The sequence below is a fragment of the Nomascus leucogenys genome, chromosome 22a, assembly GCF_006542625.1.
Source record: "Nomascus leucogenys isolate Asia chromosome 22a, Asia_NLE_v1, whole genome shotgun sequence".
Classification (NCBI taxonomy): Eukaryota; Metazoa; Chordata; class Mammalia; order Primates; family Hylobatidae; genus Nomascus; species Nomascus leucogenys.
The window spans coordinates 111,489,929-111,512,144 of record NC_044402.1 but is presented as its reverse complement, the minus strand read 5'-3'; positions in this window follow the sequence as shown (position 1 = coordinate 111,512,144).

The following is a 22,216-nucleotide window of genomic DNA, read 5'->3' as shown; positions in this document are numbered from 1 at the left end:
CAAGCCAAGTTGATCAGCTCTGAAATCCACTATTCAAAATAATTTTCAGCTTTAAGACTGGCAGTATGTTCACACAATGATATCATGTGCATTCAACATCTTCCAGAGAGCATGCATTATCTAATCTTCGTAGAGCCAAAGAATGATGGAAAGGAGATAAAAAACAAACTTCTTTGGCTCTATAATAGAATTCATCAACTGAACCAAGGTCATGCTAAGAAAGAACAATCTTTGTCCAGAAAACAATAAAGCCAACTTATGAAAAATGTTCTTGAGTTCCAGCATACAATGAACTGTAAATCACTATTTATGAAGTATCCAATTTACACTGGTATTCTATATGATGATCATAGTCAATAACAGATAAAATAGTTTGAGAAAACTCATTTAAGTTTTTAGCACTAAGACACGTAATTCCCATTGTGAAATGGAGGAGTCATTGATGGAGTTTTTATATATGTAACTCATTTACAAGTTGCATATACATATTTTTGTTTTGTCATATAATAAATTGAAATTTATTTCATGCCATCAAACGTGTTTAGAACTGATTGGAACCTGGATTCAAAAATTTTGGGTGAAATTAGTTTTTCTCCAAATAGAATGAAAATGCTTACTGGTTATAACAATAAATTTATTGAAAAACCTATTAATCTATACTCCAAATTCAATAGAGCATATTGCAATTACAAAAATATTCCCTCTTTCATTCTTCCTATATACAGAACCAACAAATAGTATTTTATTTGTGTATAGTTTTAATCTTCACTGTTCTTGACTGAAAGACTAAGGACAAGGATTAATCCAGAAGTATTTCTATTATCTTGAAAGGACATGGGTGGAAAAATTAAGTGATCTGAGCCGAATAGTTTAGGAGAGAAAATGAGATTGTGATGGTTGTGTCTGTGATAAGAGAACCCTCTTAATGATATTACTCTGAGATTTACTCAGAGAATGCCACTAGAATAGGATTATCCTGGATAACACACATTACACCATTAGCATTCACTCTCTGCCCTCTTGTGGTAGATATTACCAGCTGACTAGGATGGGATTAAGGTTCTAAATCAATCAGTAATATTGATGATGTATAATGTTTCTATCACAGTGTTTATTAAAATGAATGTATATCAATATTAAAATATTTCATTTTGTTTTAGTGATACTTTAATTTTGCAATTGTATTACTCAAACCACTAGCATAAAATTGCTTGGTTGGAAATAAACCAGATCTAATTACAGTCCCCAGATGCAGAAACAGTCTTCGACTTCCTAGTAATCTGTTCACTGTAATCAGGTGGCTTTGTTGTGCTTATCTAGAAATACAAAGAATTTGAGAAAATCAGTACATTACATAATTGCTGCATTTATCTACATTTATCTGTTGTATTCTGAACCACTTAATGCTAGACAATTCTGCTTTGAGGCATTATTTTTCAGACATTGCGTTTGTTCAAGCATTAATTCAATGTCTACATTGCTTTGTGTACCACACATATAATTAGTAGCACTTTGCCACCCCCCTTTAACAAGGAAGGCCTCTTATGAGAGCTTTGTGAAGCTTCTCATGTGATATCATTAGAGGATGGATCAGAACTGTATTTTACAAGCTCCTGTCAAAAAAACACCTTTCTTACTGGTTTGTTGATGAGTGAAATGACACACTGTAGATTAATTTCCCTGATTTACCACCAACATTTCGGTGCGTATATATCTATATATATAGATATGGCTGGGAAGAATGTGAACAAAATCACACATTTTCTTTTTCTCATGTTCTTTTGCTCTCATCCTCCTTTTGCCTTGTCCCCCAAAACGATGTATGATTCCCTTTGTACACACAATCTGTGCATGAAATGACTCCTCTTTACAATAGACAGGACAGCCTAAGGGCTGTGAATGTCTGTGGAGTTTTCTGCATCCAGAGGCTAAAGAAGCAGCATCTTAATGGGGCATAGAATAACTAATGATGTTTGGAATATATCAAACACAGATACAATTAAAATCAGATTTATTGATTTTACTAATAATAAAGATCTCTAGCTTAAAGTCGGTGATTTTATTTATTCTTCTTAGTTCTTTTATATTTCCAATCAAGCACTTTAATGCTAGTGGTTTGAATAATATAACTGCAAACAGAATACAGGCATATAATCAGAGATATAATACAGAGATTTAAGTGTATGAAAGTACAAATGGAATGTCTCTATCTCAGAATGGAAGAATTTAGAAAGGTTCCAAAAAGGTAATATTTGTATTGAAGTGCAGAGATGAGAGATTATTTCATTAAGAGTAAAGGCATGTTCAAATTGGCTATCCTGTTTCTATTCACTTGGTTTTAGTCAGAGAAACCAGGATAGGATAGAGTATGCTGTGCTAACAAAGAACTCCAAAATCTCACCTTCTTTCTCAGCACGCGTCCATTTTGTGTCTTTTAATCACAGTTACCCAGGTAGAAGGAGGGGCCTCCTCTTCTATCATTGCCAATGCCAAGATAAAAGAAATCCATGAAGGATCCCACTCCCGCAATTACATGCTCTAGCCTAGAAGCATCATAAAAAAGTTCTGTTCAAAACTCTTTGGCCAAAATTACTTGATGCCTAGGAAATACAGTCCTTTCACATACCTGGCAGGGAACAACCTAGAGATAGTTGATAAACAGTATTAATGACTACCAGACATGCTTTCTCCAAAAATACCTCCCTATCGTGGAAGACAATGGCTATGGTTTGCTGCACTTACTAGAATCCTTTAGCACACTGTATTTTTCTCCATCCTTTTCTTTGTTTTCTTCTAATTTATCTAATTTGCCACTGAGTTCATGTTCTTTTTTCAATTCCTTTGTATTTCTATTACCACCTGCTTTCAAGCAGCTAACATTTTTACAGGAGAATATGTGCATATAGGCAAAAATATAATGCAGAGATTTAAGTGCATAAAATTAAAAATGAAACGTCTCTATCCCAGAATGGCAGAGTTTAAAAAGCTTCCAAAAAGGTAATATTTGCATTGAAGCGTGGAGATGAGAGATTTCATTAAGAATAAAAGCACGCTCAAAGCAAAGAGACATGATTAATGCACAGACATGTTAATTGTTTAACATAGCCATCCAAAATTCAGATTCTAGGGAAGTCTCTGGTTGATCTATCTTACGTCATGTGTTCATGGCTTGGCTAAGAAAGAAAAGAACATTGTGATTGACAGCAACATCAATATTATTGCAGTTATGAAGGATGCATATCTGAGAGAGATAGAACGAAGAATGAGAAGTAATGTTGGAACAGAAAAAAATAAAATATAGTTTTTAGTAAAGTCATACCAAAATGACTAAGGTCTTGTATGTCATATCAGTTGTCTGGCTTTAATTGTCAAATTGATGTAGAACCAACTAAAGGAATTTAAGAATTCAGTGACAGGTGCAGACTGCAGTTTAGAAAAATCTCTTTCCCCCACAGTATCATAGAGGATGGACTCATTAGAACTTGAAGCAGGGACCTCTTAGGGAGCTATTGCTATAATTTAGTTGAAATATGAGGAAGCCACAATAAAAATCAGCAGTCGAGGTTAAGACAAGGAGAGCAGCACTCCCAGATATGTAGAGAACGTATAATAAAGCCGTGTGAAGGGATCAATAGAGTGATAGATGTGAGTACAAAGGAGAAATGCAAGCTGACTTAGGAGCCTGCCTTTGGTGGATGGGTGGATGGTGGTGCCGGTGATTAGGGGGCAGAGGAAGGGAAAGCAGGTTTCCATGAAATGGTGAAGGCGGCACTGAGTGAGCTCAGTCCTCAGCCAGCCAGAGCTCTCTCCACTATCTTTGTGTCCTGAAGAGCAATATTTCAAAAAGCAAAACCATTTTTTTGATTAGAAATACCTGACAAACAGACTGCCACCCAGGGTCACATCATTCCTAGGAGTAAGGTCATCATTGTAAATTTAATTTGAGTTAAATCAGTTTTAAGAGTGCATAATTAACACACATTGTAAGATTTAACAGGGTATTTTCAAATAAATAACTGTTGGAAATAGTATATCACAAAATTATTGAATAATGATATTTAAAATTGATAGATAAAAAGCATATTTTTTAAAAAAGGAAAAAAAGATTTTTTTCATCCAAGCCTCTACCATTAAAGGTAGAGCCATGGTTCAACTGCCACAGTATACACCAAGAGTACCTTCAGGCTCCTCTAGTTTCAAACATTTTATTTTTTCTCTTAACTAATTTCCGTAAGTTATCATAAATCCCAAGCTACATGGACTTCCTAGATTTCATAACCAATTTTCACCTTTCTATTTTACTTGTTTTGCCCAACACTATAAAATAGCATTTAACTCTGTCTGTGCTGAGAGTCACTATATAGCATTTTACATTTTCCTATATGCCATGTCCATATAGCTAATTCTCATAGTCACTTTAAATCCATTTTAAGGCACTGTAGGATATTCAGAAATAAATAATCATTTTAACAAATTCAAATACAATTACACTTTGTTTTGAGTTTAACTTTCAATTGTGATGATTTAAGCTTACATAGGAAAAAAATACAAATTTTTTTATTCATTTATTTATTCATGCATGCTTCGGTTTGGGAAACATTAAGACCTGTATATGTTCAAGACATTAGAAAATGAAACTATGAATAAGTAAAGATAAAGCATACATTCGAGTAACAGTAATATGAGATAAAATGTGAACTGAGTAACAACAATTTGAGATAAAATAATAAATTCTGTTACGTTACTCCTCAAAAAGAGCAAATCACTCCTTCAACTGTTTACTGATAAGCGCCATGCATTTAGATTGGTTTTTGATGTGGGGAAAAATAAAAGAATGGTAGAGGAAATGAGAAACTAACCAAGGTTAAGGCCTTTTAGAAAATAAATGTAAAATCTGAACAAGTGATTTACATGAAAATGAGTATTACTTGAGTTTTTCTTTTTTAATTAAGCTTAATTTTTAATAACTTTGCATGAGAATGTTTTGAATTAAATTTTAAGATTAAAACTGAGAAAATATCAGAGAGGTCATGTCTCTAAAACTGGTTATTATTTCACTCTTAGCAATTTTCTATACAATCCCATTTAATAGATGACAAGTACAATTTTGCCATTTCTCTACTCAGGAAGTCAAGTCAGTGTAAATTCCCAAAAGAGAAAAATAAAAAGAAATTCCATCTAGTCTTAATACGGAATATGCAAAAGTCTTTAGGGGTCAAGAGAGCTTCGGTTAGATGGGATATAATTTAATCACATCACTCTGTATACCACAAATCATTTTTCATAAATTTTTATTTTAATGTACTTTCAAATTCAAAGAAAAATTTCAAGAATATAAGGAGCTTCCATATACGTTTCACCCACATTCACTAATTCTTTAGATGTTCTCCTATTTGTGTTCTCTCTCTCCAACAGATGCGTAAACATATATACCTTCCCTCTTTAGACAGCTAGATGGATGAAAGGATACACATACACACACACGCACACACACACACACACACACACACACGGACATAGCTTTTTTTTAAATCCATTTAGAAAAGTTGGAAATATTGTGGCTCTTATTTCCTAAGAACTTCCATATATATTTTTCAAAACTAGATATTTTCTTAACCATAGTACAATGATCAAAATCAGAATATTTATGATTAATATAATTTCTAATCCATACTCCATGTTTGTTTTTTAAATTATTCCAATAATGTCCTATACTATTTTGTTTGCTGGTCAAGATCCACTTCAGGTTTGTTTGCATTTATTTGTCATGTTTCATTAGTTCTTTAATATGGAACATTTCCCCAGTCTTTGTCTTTCTGGACCTTGATATTTTTTAGGGGTACAGTGTAATTATCTCAGTGATTGGCAGGCACGTCACAGAAGTGATATTGTGTCCCTTTTGGTTCATTGTATCAGGAGGCAGATTCTATGAATTTGTCTGAATATCAATAACTCTCATCACTTGGTTAAAATGGCCTCTACCAGATTTCTGCCCAGTATATTTTTATATATTCTTCTTTTTTTGAAATGGAGTCTCACTGTTTCGCCCAGGCCGGAGTAGTACAGTGGTGCTATCTCAGCTCACTGCAACCTCCGCCTCCCAGTTTCAAGTGATTTTCCTGTCTCAGCCTCCTGAGTAGCTGGGATTACAGGCATGTGCCACCATGCCTGGCTAATTTCTGTATTTTTAGTAGAGACGGGGTTTTGCCATGTTGGTCAGGCTGGTCTCAAACTCCTGACCTCGTGATCCACTTGGCTGAGCCTCCCAAAGTGCTGGGATTACAGGCATGAGTCACCAGATATATATTAAGTTGATTTCCAATGATGAGTTGTTGAAGATTGTTTCTGATTTCCAGATATTTTTAAAAACTTATTTCCACCAAAAGCTGCACATGTATGTTTACAGTGGCTTTATTCATAATTACCAAAACTTGGAAGCAATCAAGATGTTCTTCAGTAGCCGAATGGATAAACCATGGAATATCCAGACAATAAAATACTATTCAACGCCAAAAAAGAAATGAACTATCAAGCCATGAAAAGACAAGGAGGAATCTTAAATACATATTACTAAGCGAAAGACGTCAACCCAAAAAGGCTACATATTGTTTAACTATATGACATTCTGGAAAGGGCAAAACTGTGGAGACAATAAAAGAACAAGTGATTGACAGGGGTAGGGGATTGGGAGTTGGAGGAATAGGAAGAGCACAAAGGATTTTTAGGGCAGTGAAAATATTCCCTATGGTGCTGTAAAGGTGGTTACATGCCACTATATATTTGCCTAAACCCATACAATGTACAACACCAAGAGTGAACTCTAACAAACTATGGACTTTGGGCAGTTAGGATGTGATAACGTAGGTTCATTAATTGTAACAAATGTACCCCTCTGGTGGGGGATGTTGTTAATGGGGAAGGTTATGCATGTGTTGGAGGAGTGGGTATATGGGAAATCATTGTACCTTTCTCTCAGTTTTGCTTTGAACCTAAAACTACTATAAAAATACTCTTTAAAGTAAATATTCTTTACATTAAATAATCTACTGTTGTGACCTTAAGACACATTCTAACAATGAGACAAAGTAGTCAAAATTAGACCATTTTATGTAGCTCAATTCAATTACACAAATATTTATCTGTGGGAAATACTACCAAGTAAAAGACACCTTGAACAAGTTACGATTTAGTAGGAAGCCAATCAGGTTAATGGACATCTATTCTGCCTCATATAAGCATCAAGTACCTCAGGAAGTATACAGACAAACTATAGATAATATACAGATTATATAGATAATATATAGATAATATGTAACTATAGATAATAAAAACATACGTAATCAGGTTAGAACAAATTAAGTCATTAAAATATGGAGTGTAGGAAGAAGGTGTTTTCTATTTTTTTTCTTTTTTCTGTTGCCCATGCTGGAGTGCAGTGGCACCAACATGGTTCACTGCAACCTTGACCTCCTGGGGTCAAGAGATCCTCCTGCCTCAGCTTCCTGAGTAGCTGGGACCCCAGGCGCATGGCATCATGCCTAGATAACTAAAAAAAAATTTTTGTAGAGACAAGGTTGTTGCTGAGGCTGATCTCAAACTCCTGGGCTCAAGCAATCCTCCCTCCATCATAAGCCTTCCAAAGTGTTGGGATTACAGGACACTCACCATGCCCAACCAGAAATTATTTTCAATATAATAAAATGCAAAAGCAAGAAAAATAAATAAGTAATTATGTAGAATATAGATTTTTTTAAAGTCTTGAAAATATTTAGGAAAGAGGCAATCCTGTTTGAGAAGCACATAAGTTACATGTTTAATAATAAATCTGGAAAGATAAATTGGATAGAGATAGGTAGAGAACTTTAACTACTACAAGTAGAAATCTATACTTTTTTAAATCAAGTAATGGAAAATCATTGAAAGCATTTGGACAGACCAGAACTATGATAAGTGTTGTAATTAGAGATAGGAATGGGCAGGTGGATAGAGAAAAATGCCAGATAGGAGGCAGGACTAAATTACAGCTCCCACTCAGTTGGACAGAGCAGTGTGTGGAGACTCACATTGTGAGCCTTTGCTCAAACAACTACTGCAGGAACATACCAGGAAATTCAAGAGAATCCATAGACCCTTTGAAGGAAGCAGATTGCTCCTGTGGGCCCCAGGAGACAGCCCCAAAACTGTGAGTGCCAAAACTGTGAAAGTGTGAAAGTGTGAAAGAGGGATTCTCCATCCCCAAATACACACCTTCACTGGGGGACCTGAAGGTCCAGATCACAGGAGAAGGATTTGACCTTAGCTGGAGCTGAGACAAATTTAGATAGCCAAGAAAAATACAGGGGTAGAAGAAGCAGTGGGAAGAGTCCTGTAGGCTCTCTCAGGCCCCAGGGAAGCCATTTCTGACTTTGTCTCACAGGGGTCCTTGAGGAGGGCTGCCAGAGGAACTTGGAAAAGACCACAGGGAGAAGGAAACTTCCAAATGAACTTTGTAACAATTTCCACCTAACAAGAAGTTTCCTGGACAAAACTCAGGGAAGGGAGGTGAATCCAGAGTGCAGACACAGCACAAAAGCCCCACAGTAGGTGGGGAGGCACAAAACCTGAAAGTCCTGCTTGCTTTCACAGCTGAGAAGCTGGTAGCCTGGGGCAAGTTCTCAGCCCTGCTTATCTGCTGCCTGGAAACAAACTTAGTGCTGTTGGGGAGGGTGGGCACAGTGGGAATGAGACCAGGCTTTTGGGCTGCATGGGAGCTTGGTGAGGCCTGTACCTGCCAGCTTCCCCCACTTCCCTGGTGACCTGAATGACATAGCAGAGGATGCTGTAGCCCATAATCCCCCAGGAATATAACTTCATTGGCCTGAGAATCACACCCCTAACCCCCACAGCAGCCACAGCAAGCTCCACTCAAGGAGAGTCTGAGCTAAGACACACCCAAACCTGCCCTCACCTGATAGTCTTTCTCTACCCACCTTGGTAGCTAAAGACAAAGGACACATTCTCTTGGGAGCTTTAGGGCCCTGCCCACTGATACTACCAGATGATGCTCTTTTGAAAGTGCCACCTCCTGGCAGGAGGCCAACCAGCACAAAACTAAACCAATAAACAAAATTACAACTAAGGATACTCATGTTGCGGGAAGTCAGGGACCCTGAACTGAGGGACTGGCTGAAGCCATGGCAGAAGAACCTAAAATTGTGAAGATTTCATGGACATTATTAGTTCCCCAAATTAGTACTTTTATAATTTGTTACACCTGTCTTTACTGCAATCTCTGAAAATAAATTGTGAATATTTCATGGACATTTATCACTTCCCCAATCAATACTCTTGTGATTTCCTATGCCTGTCTTTAATCTCTTAATCCCATCATCTTCATAAACTGAGGATGTATATCACATCAGGACCCTGCGATGACTGTGTTAATTGCACAAATTGTTTGTAAAGCATGTGTGTTTAAACAATATGAAATCTGGGCACCTTGAAAAAGAACAGGATAACAGCGATGTTCAGGGAACAAGGGAGATAACCATTAGGTCTGGCTGCCTGAGAGTCAGGTGGAACAGAGCCATATTTCTCTCTCTTCTTTCAAAAGCAAATAGGAGAAATATCGCTGAATTCTTTTTCTTAGCAAGGAACAGCCCTGAGAAAGAGAATGTGTCCCTAGGGAGAGGTCTTTAAAATGGCCACTCTAGGAATGTCTGTCTTTTATGGTTGTAGATAAGGGATGAAATAAGCCCTGGTCTCCCATAGCGCTCCCAGGCCTATTAGGACAAGGAAATTCCCTCCTAGTAAATTTTAGTCAGACTGGTTATCTGCTCTCAAACCCTGTCTCCTGATAAGATGTTATCAATGACAATGTGTGCCTGAAACTTCATTAGCAATTTTAATTTCACCCCAGTCCTGTGATCTCACCCTGCCTCCATTTGCCTTGTAATACTTTATTACCTTGTGAAGCACGTGATCTCTGTGACCCACACCCTATTTGTACACTCCCTCCCCTTTGAAAATCACTAATAAAAACTTGCTGGTTTTGCAGCTTGGGGGGGCATCACGGAACCTGCCAACATGTGAAGTCTTCCCCAGATACCCAGCTTTAAAATTTCTCTCTTTTGTACTCTTTCCCTTTATTTCTCAGACTAGCCGACACTTAGGGAAACAGAAAAGAACCTACATGAAATAACGTTGAATTATTGGGGGCAGTTTCCCCCGATATATTCACAGAGTCCATTTCACTCCCCTGCCACTTCCACCAGAGCAGGTGCTAGTATCCACAGCTGAGAGACCTGAAGACATTTCAAGTCACAGGACTCTATGCAGATACCTTCCAGTACCAGCCTGGAGCACAGTAGCTCCTCTGGGTGGCGAGATCCATATGAGAAATAACAATTACTGCAGCTCAGCTCTCAAGAAGTCACATAACTAAGAAAAGGGAAAGAGCACTACATCAAGGGAAGACCCCATGGGGCAGAATCTAATAGCAGCTCTTGAGACCCAGATCTTCCCTCTAACAAAGACTACCCAAATGAGAAGCATCCAGAAAAACAATTCTAGTAATATGACAAAACAAGGTTCTTTAACACCACCAAAAGATCACACTAGCTCACCAGCCATGGATCCAAACAAAGAAGAAATCCTAATTGCTGGAAAAAGAATTCAAAAGTTTAATTATCAAGTTAATCAAGGAGGCACCAGAGAAAGGTGAAGTCCAACTTAATGAAATAAAAAATAAAAATGATACAAAATATGAAAGAAAAATCTTCAATGAAATAGCACAAATAAAAGACAACCACAACTTCTGGAAAGGAAGAACATACTTAGAGAAATGTAAAATGCACTTGAAAATCTCAGCAATAGAATCAAATAAGTAGAAGAAATAATTTCAGAGCTTGAAGACAAAGCTTTCAAATTAACCCAATCCAAAAAGAAAAATAAAGAAAAAGAATTAAAAAAAATAACAAAGGCTCCAAGAAGTTTGGGATTATATTAAACAACCATACCTAAGAATAATTGGTGTACCTCAGGAAGAAAATAAATCTAAAGGTTGGAAGACATACTTGAGGGAATAATTGAGGAAAACTTTCCTGGCCTTGCTAGTGATCTAGACATCCAAATATAAGAAGCTCAAAGAACACCTGGGAAGTTCATTGTAAAAAGATCATTGCCTAGGCACATAGTCATCAGGTTATCTAAAGTCAAGATGAAGGAAATAATCTTAAAAACCGCGAGGCAACAGCACCAGGTAACCTATACAGGAAAACCCATCAAATTAAACAGGAGATTTCTCAGCAGAAACACTGCAAGCTAAATGGTATTGGGGCCTTATCTTCAGCCTCTTTAAAGAAAAAAATTATCAGCCAAGAATTTTGTTTCCAGCAAAACTAAGCTTCATAAATAAAAGAAAGATACCATCTTTTACAGATAAACAAATGGTGAGATAATTTGCCACTAACAAGCTAGCACTACAAGAACTGCTAAAAAAAGGCTCTAAATCTTGAAACAAATCCTCAAAACACACCAAAATAGAACCTCCTTAGAGCATAAATTCACAGGACCTATAAAACAAAAACACAATAAATAATTTTTTAAAATAAGGTATTCAAGCAACAAATAGCATGAAGAATAGAATAGTACATCATATCCCAATAATAACATTGAATGTAAATGGCCTAAGCACTCCACTTAAAAGATACAGAATAGCAGAATGGATAAGAATTCATTAACCAAGTATCTGCTGTCTTCAAGAGACTCACCTAACATGTAAGTAATCACAAAAACTTAAGGTAAAGGGGTGGAAAAATACATTTCATCAAAATGGACACCAAAACTGAGCAGCATTGGCTATTCTTATATCAGAAAAAACAAACTTTAAAGCAACAGCACTTAAAAAAGACAAAGAGGAACATTATGATAAAAGGATAGTCCAACAGGAAAATATCACAATCCTAAATATATATGCACCTAACAATGAAGCTCCCAAATTTATAAACAATGACTACTAGAACTAAGAAATGAGATGGACAGTAACACAATAATAGTGAGGGACTACAATACTCCACTGACAGTACTAGACAGCTAATCAAGACAGAAAGTCAACAAATAAAAAATAAACTATACCCTAGAACAAATGGACTTAACAGAAATTTACAGAACATTCTACCCAACAACGGCAGAATATACATTCTGTTCATCAGCACATGGAACATTCTCCCAGGTAGATCATATGATACGCCACACAACAAGTCTCAATACATTTTTAAAAACTGAAATTATATTAAGTATTATCAGTGGAATAAAATTGGAAAAAACTCCAAAAGAAACCCTCAAAACCATGAAAATTAAATAACCTGCTCCTGAATTATCACTGACACAACATATCAAAACCTCTGGGATACATCAAATTCAGTGCTAAGGGGAAAGTTCATAGCCTTGAATGTCTACATTAAAAAGTTTGAAAGAGCACAAATCTAAGGTCACACCTCAGGGAACTAAAGAAACAAATCAAACCCAAACACAGCAGAAGAAAAGAAATAACAATGATCAGAATAGAACTAAGTGAAATTGAAACAAACAAAAAATACAGAATATAAACAAAATAAAAAGGTGACTCTTTGAAAAGATAGATAAAATTGATAGACCATTAGCAAGATTAACTAAGAAGAGAAAAGATCCAAATAATCTCAATTAGAAGCAAAATGGGAGATATTATAACTGATACATTGAAATACAAAAGATCATTCAATGCTACTATGAACAACTTTACACACATAAACTAGAAAACCTAAAGGAAATGGATGAATTCCTGGAAATACACAATCCTCCAATAACAAGCAGTGAGACTGAAATGGCAATTTAAAAAATGCCAACAAAAAAAGACAAAATGAAGGTAGAAATAAAGATGTTCTTTGAAACCAATGAGAACAAAGACACAACATACCAGAATCTCTGACACATTCAAAGCAGTGTGTAGAGGGAAATTTATAGCACTAAATGCCCACAAGAGAAAGCAGGAAAGATCCAAAATTGACACCCTAACATCACAATTAAAAGAACTAGAAAAGCAAGAGCAAACACATTCAAAACCTAGCAGAAGGCAAGAAATAACTAAAATCAGAGCAGAACTGAAGGAAATAGAGACACAAAAAACCCTTCAAAAAATTAATGAATCCAGGAGCTGGTTTTTTGAAAAGATCAACAAAATCGACAGACCGCTAGCAAGACTAATAAAGAAGAAAAGAGAGAAGAATCAAATAGATGCAATAAAAAATGATAAAGGGGATATCACCACTGATCCCACAGAAATACAAACTACCATCAGAGAATACAACAAACACCTCTATGCAAATAAACTAGAAAATCTGAAAGAAATGGATAAATTCCTCAACACATACACCCTCCCAAGACTAAACCAGGAAGAAATTGAATCTCTGAATAGACCAATAACACGCTCTGAAATTGTGGCAATAATCAATAGCTTACCAACCAAAAAGAGTCCAGGACCAGATGGATTCACAGCCGAATTCTACCAGAGGTACAAGGAGGAACTGGTACCATTCCTTCTGAAACTATTCCAATCAATAGAAAAAGAGGGAATCCTCCCTAACTCATTTTATGAAGCCAGCATCATCCTGATACCAAAGCCTGGCAGAGACACAACCATAAAAGAGAATTTTAGACCAATATCCTTGATGAACATTGATGCAAAAATCCTCAATAAAATACTGGCAAACCAAATCCAGCAGCACATCAAAAAGCTTATCCACCATGATCAAGTAGGCTTCATCCCTGGGATGCAAGGCTGGTTCAACATCTGCAAATCAATAAATGTAATCCAGCATGTAAACAGAACCAAAGACAAAAACCACATGATTATCTCAATACATACAGAAAAGGCCTTTGACAAAATTCAACAAGCCTTCATGCTAAAAACCCTCAATAAATTAGGTATTGATGGGACGTATCTCAAAATAATAAGAGCTATCTATGACAAACCCACAGCCAATATCATACTGAATGGGCAAAAACTGGAAGCATTCCCTTTGAAAACTGGCACAAGACAGGGATGCCCTCTCTCACCACTCCTATTCAACATAGTGTTGGAAGTTCTGTTCAGGGCAATTAGGCAGGAGAAGGAAATAAAGGGTATTCAATTAGGAAAAGAGGAAGTTGAATTGTCCCTGTTTGCAGATGACATGATTGTATATTTAGAAAACCCCATTGTCTCAGCCCAAAATCTCAAGCTGATAAGCAACTTCAGCAAAGTCTCAGGATACAAAATCATTATACAAAAATCACAAGCATTCTTATACACCAATCACAGACAAACAGAGAGCCAAATCATGAGTGAACTCCCATTCACAATTGCTTCAAAGAGGATAAAATACCTAGGAATCCAACTTACAAGGGATGTGAAGGACCTCTTCAAGGAGAACTACAAACCACTGCTCAGTGAAATAAAAGAGGATACAAACAAATGGAAGAATATTCCATGTTCATGGGTAGGAAGAATCAATATCGTGAAAATGGCCATACTGCCCAAGGTAATTTATAGATTCAATGCCATCCCCATCAAGCTACCAATGACTTTCTTCACAGAACTGGAAAAAACGACTTTAAAGTTCATATGGAACCAAAAAAGAGCCCGCATCACCAAGTCAATCCTCAGCCAAAAGAACAAAGCTGGAGGCATCATGCTACCTGACTTCAAACTATACTACAAGGCTACAGTAACCAGAACAGCATGGTACTGGTACCAAAACAGAGATATAGATCAATGGAAGAGAACGGAGCCTTCAGAAATAATGCTGCATATCTACAACTATCTGATCTTTGACAAACCTGACAAAAACAAGCAATGGGGAAAGGATTCCCCATTTAATAAATGGTGCTGCGAAAACTGGCTAGCCATATGTAGAAAGCTGAAACTGGATCCCTTCCTTACACCTTATACAAAAATTAATTCAAGATGGATTAAAGACTTACATGTTAGACCTAAAACCATAAAAACCCTACAAGAAAACCTAGGCATTACCATTCTGGACATAGGCATGGGCAAGGACTTCATGTCTAAAACACCAAAAGCAATGGAAACAAAAGCCAAAATTGACAAATGGGATCTAATTAAACTAAAGAGCTTCTGCACAGCCAAAGAAACTATCATCAGAGTGAATAGGCAACCTATAAAATGGGGGAAAATTTTCGCAACCTACTCATCTGACAAAGGGCTAATCTCCAGAATCTACAATGAACTCAAACACATTTACAAGAAAAAAACAAACAACCCCATCAAAAAGTGGGTGAAGGACATGAACAGACACTTCTCAAAAGACGACATTTATGCAGCCAAAAAACACATGAAGAAATGCTCATCATCACTGGCCATCAGAGAAATGCAAATCAAAACCACAATGAGATACCATCTCACACCAGTTAGAATGGCCATCATTAAAAAGTCAGGAAACAACAGGTGCTGGAGAGGATGTGGAGAAATAGGAACACTTTTACACTGTTGGTGGGACTGTAAACTAGTTCAACCATTGTGGAAGTCAGTGTGGCGATTCCTCAGTGATATAGAACTAGAAACACCATTTGATCCAGCCATCTCATTACTGGGTATATACCCAAAGGACTATAAATCATGCTGCTATAAAGACACATGCACACGTATGTTTATTGCGGCACTATTCACAATAGCAAAGACTTGGAACCAACCCAAATGTCCAACAATGATAGACTGGATTAAGAAAATGTGGCACATATACACCATGGAATACTATGCAGCCATAAAAAATGATGAGTTCATGTCCTTTGTAGGGACATGGATGAAACTGGAAATCATCATTCTCAGTAAACTATCACAAGGACAAAAAACCAAACACCACATGTTCTCACTCATAGGTGGGAATTGAACAATGAGAACACATGGACACAGGAAGGGGAACATCACACTTTGGGGACTGTTGTGGGGTGGGGGGAGGGGGGAGGGATAGCATTAAGAGATGTACCTAATGCTAAATGACGAGTTAATGCATGCAGCACACCAACATGGCACATGTATACATATGTAACAAACCTGCACATTGTGCACATGTACCCTAAAACTTAAAGTATAATAATAAAATAAAATAAAAATAAAAAATAAAATAAATTAATTAATTAAAAAAAAAGTCCAGGATCAAATGGATTCACAGCTAAATTCTATCAGACATTCAAAGAAGAATTGGTACCAATCCTATTGACACTATTCCAAAAGATAAAGAAAGAAGAAATCCCCTCTAAATTAGTCTATGAAGCCAGTATTACCCTAATACACAAACCAGGAAAGGACAAAACAACAACAACAACAACAACAACAAACAAGAAAATAACCAAACAAAAAAAAAAACAACCAAACAAACCACTACAGACCAATATCCCTGATAAATATAGATGCAAAAATTCTCAACAAAATACTAGCTAACTAAATCCAACAGCATATCAAAAAGATATTCCATTATGATTAAGTCAGTTTCATACCAGGGATTCAGGGATGGTTTAACATCTGCAAGTCAAACAGAATTAAAAATAATCATGGCCAGGCATGGTGGCTCATGCCTATAATCCCAACACTTTGGGAGGCTGAGGCAGGCAGATCACAAGGTCAAGAGAATGAGACCATCGTGGCCAACATGGTGAAACCTCATCTCAACTAAAAATACAAAATTTAGCTGGGCATGGTGGCACACACCTGTAGTCCCAGTTACTTGGGAGGCTGAGGCAGGAGAATCGCTTGAACCCGGGAGGTGGAGGTTGCAATTAGCCGAGATGACACCACTGCACTCCAGCCTGGTGACAGAGCAAGACTCCATCTCAAACAAAACAAAATAAAAATCATGTGATCATCTCAATAGATGCAGGAAAAGCATTTGACAAAATCCAGCATCCCTTTATGATTAAAACCCTTAGTCAACTTGGCAGTAAGGGACATACCTTAATGTAATGAAAGCCATCTATGACAAAACCACAGCCAACATAATATTGAATGGGGAAAAGTTGAAAGCATTCACCCTGAGAACTTGAACAAGACAAGGATGCCCATTCTCACCACTTCTATTCAACATAGTACTAAAAGTCCTAGGCAGAGCCATCAGGCAAGAGAAAGAAATAAAGGGCATCCAATTTGGTAACAAGAACATAAAACTGTCACTGTTTGCTGTTGATACGATTATATACCTAGAAAACCTAGAAAACATTCATCCAAAAAGCTCCAAGAACTGATAATTCAGCAAACTTTCAGGATACAAAATTAATGTACAGAAATCAGTAGGTCTGCTATACACCAAACAGCAACAAAGATGAGAATCAAATCAAGAACCCAACCCCTTATAATAGCTGCAAAAAGGTAAAATACTTAGGAATATACTTAACAAAAGAGGTGAAAGACTTCTACAAGGACAACTACAAAATATGGCTGAAAGAAACTATAGATGACACAAACAAATGGAAATACATTCCATGCTCATGGAGGGATAGAATCAGTATCGTGACAATGACGATACTGCCAAAAGCAATCTACAAATTCCATGCAATATCCATCAAAATACCACCATCATTCTTCATAGAAGTAGAAAAAGCAATCCTAAAACTCATATGGAACCAAAAAAGGGCCTGAATAGCCAAAGTAAGACAAAGCAAAAATAACAAATCTAGAGGCACCACATTACCTGACTTGAAACTGTACTATAAGGCCATAGTCACCAAAACAGCATGGTACTGGTATAAAACTAGGCACATATACCAATGGAACAGAATAGAGAACCCAGAAATAAAGCCAAATACTTACAGCCAACTGATCTTTGACAAAGCAAACAAAAACAAAGTGAGGAAAGGACACCCTGTTCAACAAATAGTGCTGATAACTGGCAAGCCATATGTAGAAGAATGAAACCAGATTCTCACCTCTCACCTCATACAAAAATCAACTCACAATTGATCAAGGACTTAAATCTAAGACCTGAGACAATAGACATTCTAGAAGATAACATCAGAGAAATCCTTTTAGTCATTGGCTTAGGCCAAGACTTCATGACCAAGAACCCAAAAGCAAATGTAACAAAAACAAAAATAAATACATGGGACTTAAACTAAAAAGCTTCTACATAGCAAAAGAAACAATCAGCAGAGTAAACAAACAATCTACAGAGTGGGAGAAAATCCTTACAATCTATACTTCTGACAAATGACTAACATCCAGAATCTACAAGGAACTCAAATAAATAAGCAAGAAAAAAAACCTCATCAAAAAGTGGGCTAAATAGACTATTCTCAAAAGAAGATATGCAAATGGCAAACAAACATATGAAAAATGCTCAACATCACTAGGAAATGCAAATCAAAACAATGATGTGATACCACCTTATTCCTGCAAGAATGGCCATAATCAAAAAAATAAAAAAATAATAGATGTTGATGGGGGTGTGGAGAAAAGAGAGCACTTTTACACTGCTGGTGGGAATGTAAACTAGTACAACCACTATGGGAAACAGTGTGGAGATTCCTTAAATAACTAAATGTAGAACTACCATTTGAATCAGCAATCCCACTACTGGGTTTCTACCCAAAGGAAAAGAAGCCATTACACAAAAACATACTTGCACACACGTTTATGGTGGCACAATTTGCAATTGCAAAATATGGAATAGCCCAAATGCCCATAAATCAATGAGTGGATAAACAAATTGATATACACACACACACCATGGAATGCTAGTCAGTCATAAAAAGGAACAAAATAATGGCATTTGCAGCGACCTGGTATGAATTGGAGACCATTATTCTAAGTGAAGTAACTCAAGAATGGAAAACCAAACATTGTATATTCTCACTCATAAGTGAGAGCTAAGCTTTGAGGATACAAAGGCATAAGAATGATACGATGAACTTTGGGGACTTGGGATGAAAGACTACAACTTGGGTATACTGTATACTCCTTGGTTGATGGGTAAACCAAAATCTCAGAAATCACCACGAAATTATTCATGTAACCAAACACCTCCTATTCCCCCCAAACCTATGAAAATGAAAAAATCAAAACAACAACAACAACAAAAACTATACTATACAGCACAGTAACCAAAAAAGCATTGTACTAGTATAAAAACAGACACATAGACCAATGGAAAAGAATGGAGAACCCAGAAATAAGGCCACACGTCTACAACTATCTGATCTTGGACATATCTGACAAAAAATAAGCAATGGGGAAAGGATTCTCTATTCGATAAATGGTGCTGGGATAACTGGCTACCCATATGCAGAAGATTGAAACTGGACCCCTTCGTTGCACCACATACAAAAATCAACTCAAGGTGGATCAAGCCTTTAATGTAAAACCCAAAACTATAAAAACCTTGGAAGATGGTCTAGGCAGTAGCATTCAGGACATAAGAATGGGCAAAAATTTCACAATGAAGACACCAAAAGCAGTTGCAACAAAAGCAAAAATAGACAAATGGGATCTAATTGAACTAAAGAGTTTCTGCAAAGCAAAGGCCTATCAACAGAGTGAACAGAACCTACAGAATGGGAAAAATTTTTGCAAACTATGCATCTGATAAGGGTTCAATATCTAGCATCTATAAATAACTTAAATTTACAAGATAAAAACAACCCCATTAAAAAGTGAGCCAAGGATATGAAAAGACACTTCTCAAAAGACCTACATGAAGCCAGCAAACATGAAAACAAGCTCAACATCACTGGTCATTAGAGAAATGCAAATCAAAATCACAATGAGACACCATCTCACACCAATCATAATGGCTATTATCAAAATGTCAAAAAAATAACATGCTGGTGAAGTTGGAGAGACAAAGGAACTCTTGTACAATGTTAGTGGGAGTGTAAATTATCTCAACCATCATGGAAGACAGGGTGGCAATTCCTCAAAGACCTAAACGCAGAAATACCATTCCACCCAGAAGTCCATTACTCAAAGGAATATAAATTGTTGTATTATAAAGATGCATGCATGTATATGTTCATTGCAGCACTGTTCACAATAGGAAAGACATGGAATCAATCCAAATGCCCACCAGTGATAGATTACATAAAGAAAATGTGGTACATATACACTATGGAATACCATGCAGCTACAAAAGTAAATGAGATCATGTCCTTTGCAGGAACATGGATGAAGGTGGAAACCATTATCTTCAGCAAACTAAGGCTAGAACAATAAAACAAATATGACATGTTCTTTTAAATGGGAGCTAAATGATGAGAACACATGGACACATGGGGGGAAACAACACACACCTGGGCCTATCATAGGGTGGAGGAAAGGACAAGGGACAAGATGAGGAAAAATAACTAGTGGGTACTAGGCTTAATACCCAATTGATGAAATAATCTGTACAACAAACCCCCATATCCTAAGTTTACCTATATAACAAACTTGCACATATACCCATGAACTTAAAAAATAGGAATGGATTTAGAAGATTCAGTGCAGAGAGCAATTAGTGTGGTAAAATACAAGCCCATGTGACATATAATAAAAGTCATTACTTTGGTGGTAGCACTGAGAATGATACATTTCATGTCTATCATGGGAGTAGACAATTGAGACAGGATAAGTGTGTATGTGGTTGCAGCAGACATTGTGGTGCTCATCCATATTCCATTTATGTGACCAGTACACACATCCATCAGCTACCATGAGCATTATCCCCTAATGTCACAGGAAATTTGCCTTCCACTGAATTGAGTGAACTAGCATGGGAAGTTACCCACCCCATCTTTAAAGGTGCCTATAGTCGGTTAATAGTTAATAATAAGGCACAAATGACCAGTCCTGTGTTAAAGGGAAAACAATTCTATGGTTTAGTTTATGCTCCAAAACCACATCCATTCCTCCTCTTTACCTAGTATCACATTCTTACTACACTCCTTTCCCTTCTCTCATGTCTTTACAGGTATTTCCTGACAAGCTCTCCTCCAGTAAGTCACAATATCAAATTCCTGGCTCAGCCTTTGCTTCTCAGAAGCCCAATCCAATACAGCAGGTATGTGTCGTTTGGGGGTTGAGGGGCTAATATCTTGGGCATGAGACATTCAAATAGTATCTGTTTTTAATAGAACTGTAAGGAAGATAAGCTAGTTTTAAAAGGAAAAACATTAGTTTAGTGAGGATATTTTGCTTTGCAAGTACCCATTTGACATTTAAAAATACTTGAGAAACAAAAGACCTAGATCGTGTAAGGGGGATTAAAAATACAGAGAGGTGGTTAAAATAAAGAAGTAGGGAGAGAGAAAAAGAGCCAGAGGGAGAGAGAGGAAAAGAAGCAGGGGTAGGAGAGAGGAGAAAAGAGAGAAAGAGAGATCTCAAGAACAAGACTACAAAAAGAAAACAGAGTAGGCCCATGGACCTACAATTTGGAAATGTCAAGATGAAGAGGAGCCCATGGAGGTAATTCAGAAGAATCAGTCTCCAAAGGCAGTGAGATTTTTAGACAGGAACAACATAATATATCTTCAAGAGGAGTAGAAAAGAATAAAAACTAAAAAAAAAAAAAAAAAGGTTTTGGGCAAAGCAGAGGATGTTGAGTTGGCTGATAGAGTTACTTCTGTGTGTTTGTGGAGAAAGAAACCAAGGATTCATAGAATCGCATGCATTATCAAGATGTAAGGCAACCATAGTTAGTGATCACTTGCACCAGAAATATAGTAGGTTGCACAGTTCAGAAAACGCTGCTGTGTGTCTCTAGAATTCTCAGTATAGGAGAACTTGAAGTTAAGCAGCATATGAGCTGTTGATAGAAATATTGGAAAGCTCATACTGATTCATTTTCTGGGGCTTCAGAGAAAAGCTTTCAGAATCACTTTTCTCCGAAGGGTTTGCCTTTCTGATTTATTTTTACCATCCTCATTCCCATAGTCTGCTCTTAATTTTCTTTTGTTTTTGACTGAACAAAACTGTCTTAGCTCAGGCTGCTGTAACAGACTATCATAAACTAAGTAGCTTATAAACAATAGAAATTTATTTTCCATAGTTCGAAAGGCTGGAAAGTTCTTGATCAAAGCACCGAATCCAAGCATATTTTCTCTGGGGCTTTTTTTAAAAAACGGGCACTAATGCCATTCATGAGAACTCTGCCTTCATGACCCGATAACCTCTCAAAGGCCCCACCTGCAAATACCCTTACATTGAGGATTCAGTTTTAACATATAAATTTGAAGA